Below are 8,997 nucleotides of genomic sequence, written 5' to 3' on the forward strand. Positions count from 1 at the left end.
ACACGCTTTTTTAGTTCTGCCCACAAATTTTCTATAGGATTGAGGTCAGGCCTTTGAGATGGCCACTCCAATACCTTTACTTTGTTGTCCTTAAGCCATTTTGCCACAACTTTGGAAGTATGCTTGGGATTATTGTCCATTTGGAAGACCCATTTGCGACCAAGCTTTAACTTCCTGACAGATGTCTTGAGATGTTGCTTCAATATATCCACATCATTTTCCTTCTCATGAGCTATCTATTTTGTGAAGTGCACCAGTCCCTCCTGCAGCAATGCACCCCCACAACATGATGCTGCCACCCCTGTGCTTCACAGTTGAGATGGTGTTCTTCGGCTTGCAAGCATCCCCCTTTTTCCTCCAAACATAACAATAGTCATTATGGCCAAACAGTTATATTTGTGTTTCATCAGACCAGAGGACATTTCTCCAAAAAGTACGATCTTTGTCCCCATGTGCAGTTGCAAACCGTAGTCTGGCTTTTTTAACGGCGGTTTTGGAGCAGTGACTTCTTCCTTGCTGAGCGGCCTTTCAGGTTATGTCGATACAGGACTCGTTTTACTGTGGATATAGATACTTTTGTACCTGTTTCCTCCAGCATCTTCACAAGGTCCTTTGCTGTTGTTCTGGGATTGATTTGCACTTTTCATACCAAAGTTCGTTAATCTCTAGGAGACAGAACGCGTCTCCTTCCTGAGCGGTATGACGGCTGCGTGGTCCCATGGTGTTTATACTTGCATACTATTGTTTGTACAGATGAACGTGGTACCTTCAGGTGTTTGGAAATTGCTCCCGAGGATGAACCAGACTTGTGGAGGTCCACAATTTTTTTCTGAGGTCTTGGCTGATTTCTTTTGATTTTCCCATGATGTCAATCAAAGAGGCACTGAGTTTGAAGGTAGGCCTTGAAATACATCCACAGGTACACCTCCAATTGACTCAAATGATGTCAATTAGCCTGTCAGAAGCTTCTAAAGCCATGACATTATTTTCTGGAATTTTCCAAGCAGTTTAAAGGCACAGTCAACTTAGTGTATGTAAACGTCTCACCCACTAGACTTGTGATACAGTGAAATAATCTGTCTGTAAACAATTGTTGGAAAAATTACTTGTGTCATGCACAAAGTAGACGTCCTAACCGACTTGCCAAAACTATAGTTTGTTAACAAGAAATTTGTGGAGTGGTTGAAAAACGAGTTTTAATGACTCCAACCTAAGTGTATGTAAACTTCAACTGTAAATAAGTATTCAGATCCTTTGCTATGAGACACGAAGTTGAGCTCAGGTGCATCCTGTTTCCATTGATCATCCTTGAGATGTTTCTACAACTTGATTGGAGTCCACCTGTGGTAAATTCAATTGATTGGACATGATTTGGAAAGGCACACACCTGTCTATATAAGGTCCCACAGTTGACAGTGCATGTCAGAGCAAAAACCAAGCCGTGAGGTCGAAGGAATTGTCCGTAGAGCTCCGAGACAGGATTGTGTCAAGGAACAGATGTGGGGAAGGGTACCAAAACACAGTGGCCTCCATCAGTCTTAAATAGAGGAAGTTTGGAACCACCAAGACTCTTCCTAGAGCTGGCCGCCCGGCCAAACTGATCAATCGTGGGAGAAGGGCCTTGGTCAGGGAGGTGACCAAGAAGCCGATGGTCACTCTGCCAAAGCTCCAGAGTTCCTCTGTGGAGATGGGATAACCTTCCTGAAGGACAACCATCTCTGCAGCACTCCTCCAATCAGTTCTTTAGGTTAGAGTGGCCAGATGGAAGCCACCCCTCAGTAAAAGGCACATGACAGCCCGCTTGGAGTTTGCCAAAAAGCACCTAAAGGCTCTCAGACCGTGAGAAACAATATTCTCTGGTCTGATGAAACCAAGATTTAACTATTTGGCCTGAATGACAAGCATCACTGCTGCAGGAACCTGGCATCATACCTACGGTGAAGCATGGTGGTGGCAACATCATGCTCTTGATATGTTTTTCAGCTACAGGGACTGGGAGACTAGTAAGGATCGAGCGAAAGATGAACGGAGCAAAGTGCAGAGATCCTTAATGAAAACCTGCGCTCAGGACCTCAGACTGAGGCCAAGGTTCACCTTACAACAGGAGAGCGACCATAAGGACACAGCCAAGACAACGCAGGAGTGGCTTCATATAAGTCTCTGAATCTCCTTGAGTGGCCCAGCCAGAGCCTGGACATGAACCCTATCTAACATCTCTGGAGAGACCTGAAAATAGCTGTGCAGCGACGCTCCCCATCCAACCTGACAGAGCTTGAGAGGATCTGCAGAGAAGAATGTGGGAAACTACCCAAATACAGGGGTTCCAAGCTTGTAGCATCATACCCAAGAAGACTGGAGGCTGTAATCGCTGCCAAAGGTGCTTCAAAAAAGTATTCAGTAAAGGGTCTGAATACTTATGTAAATGTGCTGCGTTTTTTAAATTTTTAATACATTTTCCAAAATGTAAGAAACAGTTTTTGCTTTTGTTATTATGGGCTATTGTGTGTAGATTGATGAGGGGGGGGAAAACAATTTAATCCATTTTAGAATAAGGCTGTAATGTAACAATGTGGAAAAAGTACATGTTTTTCACATCTTTTACTTCTTTTTTTTGTTCAGGAATCTGAAAATAAATGTCATCTTGGTTTTTGGAAGGCCAAACAGCCCCTATATTGAATCTGTAAATAAAAAATAATAAACCGGAAAGCACACACTTGGGTAATCTCTGAATTATTTATGTTCTGAGACTGTAGTATCTTTTTGTTACACCAGATGGTACTACAATGTTACATTTCCTCTTTAAAGCTAGTTCTATCAACACAGTAAATACAGTATATCTTTCTCCTTTTTTTTTTTTTTTTAGCTGTTATTATCGTGGCCATGGTGTTTGAAAGTCTCTTGCCACAGGCAGCCCAATTCAGATTTTTTTTAACGCTAATTGGTCTTTTGACCAATCACATAAGATCTTTTCACATAACATGTTTTTCAGAGCTGATCTGATGGGTATGAATGCAATCACCTGAAAAGCTTAGGCTAGCGGGGCTAATGTCATGATACGTAGGCAAGATTACATTAGGCAACGTTAAACAAAACATGGGCTCTGTCAAAAGAATTACTCTAGTTGCAACATGCTAACATGTTTGTACTTTTCTTTGAAACTTAATACAATCATAATAATATATGCCATTAAGCAGACACTTTTACAATACAACTAATCAGATTTTCTATGGCAACAGCTCGTCTTTGTTGCTCTTTCACTAGTAGTTCCAATCAGCATTAGAAAGGTTTTTGGGTGCAAGGTCTCAGAATGTATTCAAATCTTATTTTCATGAAGGAGCATTGACATGGAGCAGAGGGACTTTATTGTTGCCTTTTGGGACTAGCGCTTTCATATATGTACCTGCACTACATGTGCATCTATAGGGGATGAGGTGTTCTTATACAATATAAAATAGTCAAATTATTAGTTACACCATGCAACTTTCCCAAAATAACTAGCATACAATAGAAAGGCCAGTGTTTTGATTCTATTTTTTATTATTGCAACCTTGAAGTACCCAAAAGACAATGCATTGTGAACAAAGTCATTGATTTCCAGCACTGGCACAATAATTGTATTCAGATTGTTGTGATTGTGGTGCCGCTGATCTTGTACGCGGTCTGTGGGCTCCCTGAGAAATAATTGTAAGAAGCCTACTGATACTCTGATACCTGCAGGTTCCATTTTCACCAAAATGAACGCTCAACCATACTAAATCATAGGTTTCACAAAGTTAAATGACTTCAAATCATGATGTAAGATGACCAGGTACGTGGCTTTTTTTGCAAGTTATTTGTAACCTATAGTTTGTCATTGTTTATTTGTTTGTTCTATTGTTGAGTGACAGTTGATGCTTAGTTAGTTTTAATAGCTTGGAATGTTGACTACTAGTCTTTGTGCCCTGAGTATTGTTGCCAGGTTATGGCTTGTACATTCTGTGGAAGGTGACATGCATAGAGCACTCCACCTCTGCCCTGGCGATCTCGGACATGTCCTTGGCGTTGAGGATCAGCATGTACCCTGGCCTCTGGGCCCCGGGGGCCACCACAATGGTCAACAGGACACCTGTGGGTCATTGGAAAACCACACTGGTTGTTAGAAAACAGCCTGGACTCATAGACTAGACGTAACATATTACATTTTATATCGGGGAATCTCAAATGAGTATGATATGTTATGTTTGGTATGGTTACATAAGACAGAAGGTTATTTAACCCTTTAACCTAAACCTTAGCCCCAAACCCCTAGCCTAGGTAACGTTAGCCACCTAGCTAACGTTAGCCACGACAAATTGAAATTAGTAACAAATCATACGAATTGTAATTCATGCCATATTACACGAAATGGATGATGGACATCCACAAATTAATACACAACATATCATACTAAATGGAGGTAGACAGATTTACATTTACTATGTTACGTCTACCCCTGAGTCCAGGTTTGAAAATACAGTGCCCACCAAATTTTACAGTAACCCCACTTTTGATCAATTTTGCTGAGAACATTTTTCTACTAAATCGAAAATGCCCTGGATAAATAGCTAAAGTCTCTTAAACTCTCTTCCTAACACTAACACAAACAAGATACTGGGTATGTGTTTTCCCTGCACCATACCTGTAACTGTTACCGTATACTACAGTAACAGTACAGTACAGTACATACCATCATCCTCATCCACGCCACTGGGGGTTTGCATAAACGGGCTCTGATGGGTAGCAGTCCGGCTCCTGCCACACCTAGGTCTTCACGTTCAACTTGATAATCTACAGCCGCAAGTGGACAGAGACTCATCAAGGTCTAACATACATGTTTTGGTCTTCACATTCAGCTTGATGATGTACAACCACATATAGACAGAAACTCATGGTCACTCAGGTAACATGCTATGGCCCCTGCTATTCACTGCTCAGAGTTAGAAGATTTTGAAGACAGATTTGTGGCAAACAAGACGACTCACCCTGTCAGGGATCGCCTCAACCACGCATATGTGTAGTTCTTCCCACCGTGCTTCTAATAGTTGATTTGAAGGAACTCAAAGGCTTGGCGGGGCCCAGAGAACAGCACTTCAGGCTCCAGCTGTTGCCATGGTGTACGGCTTGCAGATCAGGTACTTTCCCTGCTCCTCCTGGAACATATAATCAGTATATGTTGCTATCCAAAAGAAGGGGAAATACAGGGTAGGCACATATGCACTTGAATGTAAAAAAAAAAATGGACACAAATATGGAAATGAAAAATTTATTTTTTCTAAAGCTGGAATCCGTGGTGTTTGCGATATTACAACAACAAAGACGTGACTTCAAACAAATGCATTTTTTCCCCGCCTCGGACATCATTGCAAGCGCAATAGAACATAGTACGTCCCAAGATTTGTTTTTCTTCACGAAGCTGGATGCTCATGTCCTCCGTTTCAAAACCAGAACAAAAACAATAACATGCTTGGGGCAACCAGTGGCGCTGTTTCACCTTTCGGGGATTTCAGCTTCCATTTCAGGATTTCCATTCAGGGAAGGGAATAATTTACCCTGTGGATGTCCAGTGGGATGACGTATCTCTTGACCTCTGGCTGAGTCATCATCATGGCTGCCTTCTTCACCTCCTCCCAGTTGGAGCGCAGGTTGGCCAGCCAAAGGTAGTTGTAAACAAACTCAAACCTACCAGGAAACAAAATAAAGAATGAGTTTTATAATCCTTTGAACTGACAGTGTTTAAAGACCATGGGCTAGGAATCATTAATCAATTCTTCTGAAAAATGGCATTGCTAACAGACTGACTACACTGCTCGCATCGCATGTGCGAGCGTTGCAAAATAAATTTAGACATACATGTTATTCAATTGTTGCACCCACACTACTCGCGCGCACCAACGAGCGTCTGCGTTGCCAAGGGCTAAAATAGAAGTCAGTTCTATTTCTGACGCAGATCGCGCTGCAAGTCCTGCCTCTCCCATCTCCTCATTGGTTTATAGAAGCAGCTACAAACGTGCTATCTCCTCATTGGTTATACCCATGTGGGTGACTGAAAGACGAACGAGGTCAGTGACTGTAATGCACCTAATTTATGAAAGTTGCCAATTGCAATATAAGGTCAAGAGAAGAAAAAGCCTGGAAGGAGGAGAGATGACTAGAAACGATTCGGCTGACCGTTTTATGTGTGGATTAATTGGTGGAGTAGAGGATCTTGTGCATTTCAGGTAAAATAACAACTCAATGTTTATATCCCAGGACAAATTAGCTAGCAACAGCAAGCTAGCTAAATAGGACAAATTAGCTAGCAAGTGCAAGCTAGCTAGATAAATTGCCATAAATGTTTAAGGCTTTTCGACCTGCCCCTAATTAATATAATTGGTTAAGAGTTTGTTTTGATATTTTAACCTGCGTGTCGTGATCACGTTTGGTATGGGGGGGACAAAATACATTTGTGCACAATGGTGCACGCGCGCTGCCGGTTTGGGTTTCGTGTTAAGGCAACTCTCTTAAAATGTATGCCACCCCTGAAATCCCTCAGTCCATAAATTATCTAGTCAGTCATGACGTCATCACTTTTTATATACACATTTACATTTGCCAGGGTACTGACATTGCCATTGCTTATGAGAGAAATTTTTTGCTATTCCATTACCCTTTCCACGTACACAGGTCAGCCTCGATGAAGCCTTGTTCCTCGTAAGTGTTGATGTGATGAAACAGGTTGATAGGAGCAGCTCTGAACTTATGGTCAACATACTCTCCTTGTCCTCCTCCAATGTCCTTTCTGGCGATGTGGAACAACGTCTGTGAAATGCAGGTGGGGACAGCACACATGCATGATTTGGTTCTCAGTGCCAAGATTAGGTACAGTATGCTGTTACTGTGTATGTTCCTGTATATAAATGTGTCACTTTTAAACCAAAGTTTATTGAGTGTTTATTTCCTGACATCAATAACTTTATTGGACTCGAAGCAGTACATCATAATAACATGCACTCAGGAACTTAAGAAGGTTGATTTTCACAGGCGTCTCCACGAAGACAATGTAGTTCTACGACATGCCAAAACTAAGGGTGATATGGAAACCATATGACATATGGCTTAGTCCAATTACACAAACTGCCACTGCAGTCTGTACCACAGGAGGCGTGTTGATGTTAGACTTTATGCTGTTTTGGGGACCTCAAGTTTGACTATAAACATGGTGGACATGTTATTATGACCCCCCAGTGCACATAGGAGGGCTTGAACCTCTTGGCACTCGGGAATTGCACCACAGCCATAGACTTTTCAATGGGGTCTGAGGAAAGAACACAAGATGCAATCAGGGCACAAGCCTTCAGCTTGCCTTACTGTTACAAGTTCTCCTATCCAGAACATGTTAAGATATCAAGGACAAGTTGCTTACATGTTGTAGCTTAACTCAAACATCGACTAAGAGGTGGAACATGTGCATGAAGTCTGAATTAATATCGTACCCTTTTTAATTTCTTGGGATACAAGCCCAGCCTTTCTGTGTGGGCGGGGTTCTGACAACATTGTAGGTCAGTGACGCTCCTTTTCCCATGCAGTCTCCAATGTTGAACACTGTTCCGTGCGAGTGGGCTGTCACTCCATTGATGTTGACGAAGTCCCCCTGAGGGGAAGTGAAGTCATAGTGTTATTAATGTGTTATTCAGAATCATGTTATACATTATTCATGTGTTATAACTTATTGAGAAGTGCAATTTCTGTCTATAATCAGTGGACCAGTCGGTAACACTTCTGTTTTTGGAGTCAGTTGAATTAGAACAAAGAATATATGTAAACACTGTGGTTCCTAATATATTGGGAATAATGTAATACAGGGGGATGGAATCTCAATTTTTACCATCTTCAGTGTCTCCAGTGTGTCAGTGTTGACTTTAGTGATGTAATTGGTTTCTGTGATGGCGTAGTAATCTACACCAATGACATAAACGCTCACCAGGCAAGTATCAGTCATCGCAACACCCTTGAAGTAAGTGAAAAACCTGCACGGAGAAACCCACACACCAGTTTTGAAATTGACCTGAGTCATCATTAAAATGACGTTCAGGGCAGCGACCGTAAAAATATACACACTGATTGATATGAAGGATCAGATACAGGCTAGAAAATAATAATTTACAGGAAATGTTACTCATCTAATTTAATGGCAAACATGAAAAGTGATGATAGACACCATGCATTCGGAAGTATTCAGACCCCTTTACTTTTTCCACATTTTGATACGTTACAGCCATATTTACAAATGTATTAATTTGTTTTTTTCCCACATCAATCTACACACAATACCGCATAATGACAAAGCAAAAACAGTTTTTTTGAATTTTTATGCACATTTATTAAACAAAAAACCCATGAAATATCACATTTACATAGGTATTCAGAACCTTTACTTTGTTGAAGCACCTTTGGCAGTGATTAAGGCTTGAGTCTTCTTGGGTATGACGCTACAAGCTTGGCACACCTGTATTTGAGGAGTTTCTCCCAGTTTTCTCTGAAGATCCTCTCAAGCTCTGTCAGGTTGGATGGGGAGCGTTGCTGCACAGCTATTTTCAGGTCTCTCTAGCGATGTTCAATCGGGTTCAAGTCCGGGCTCTGGCTTGGCCACTCAAGGATATTCAAAGACTTGTCCCTGAAGCCACTCCTGCATTTTCTTGGCTGTGTTTAGTGTTGTTGTCCTGTTGGAAGGTGAACCTTAGCCCAAGTCTGAGGTCCTGAGCGCTCTGGAGCAGGTTTTTATGAAGGATCTCTCTGTACTTTGGTCGGTTCATCTTTGCCTCTATCCTGACTAGTCTCCCAGTCACTGCTGCTGAAAAACATCCTCACAGCATGATGCTGACACCCCCATGCTTCCCCGTAGGGATGGTGCCAGGTTTCCTCCAGATGTGACACTTAGCATTCTGGTCAAAGAGTTCAATCTTAGTTTCACCAGACCAGAGAGTCTTGTTTCTCATGAAC

The 8,997-nt window shown here is 41.8% G+C and overlaps 1 pseudogene; it reads right to left on the minus strand.

Annotated features, from left to right (window-relative positions):
- Positions 1-3,519: 3,519 nt before the first annotated feature.
- Positions 3,520-8,071, minus strand: LOC115169178 (retinoid isomerohydrolase-like; annotated as a pseudogene).
- Positions 8,072-8,997: the final 926 nt, after the last annotated feature.

This window comes from Salmo trutta, chromosome 31 (genome assembly GCF_901001165.1).
Source record: "Salmo trutta chromosome 31, fSalTru1.1, whole genome shotgun sequence".
Taxonomy (NCBI): domain Eukaryota; kingdom Metazoa; phylum Chordata; class Actinopteri; order Salmoniformes; family Salmonidae; genus Salmo; species Salmo trutta.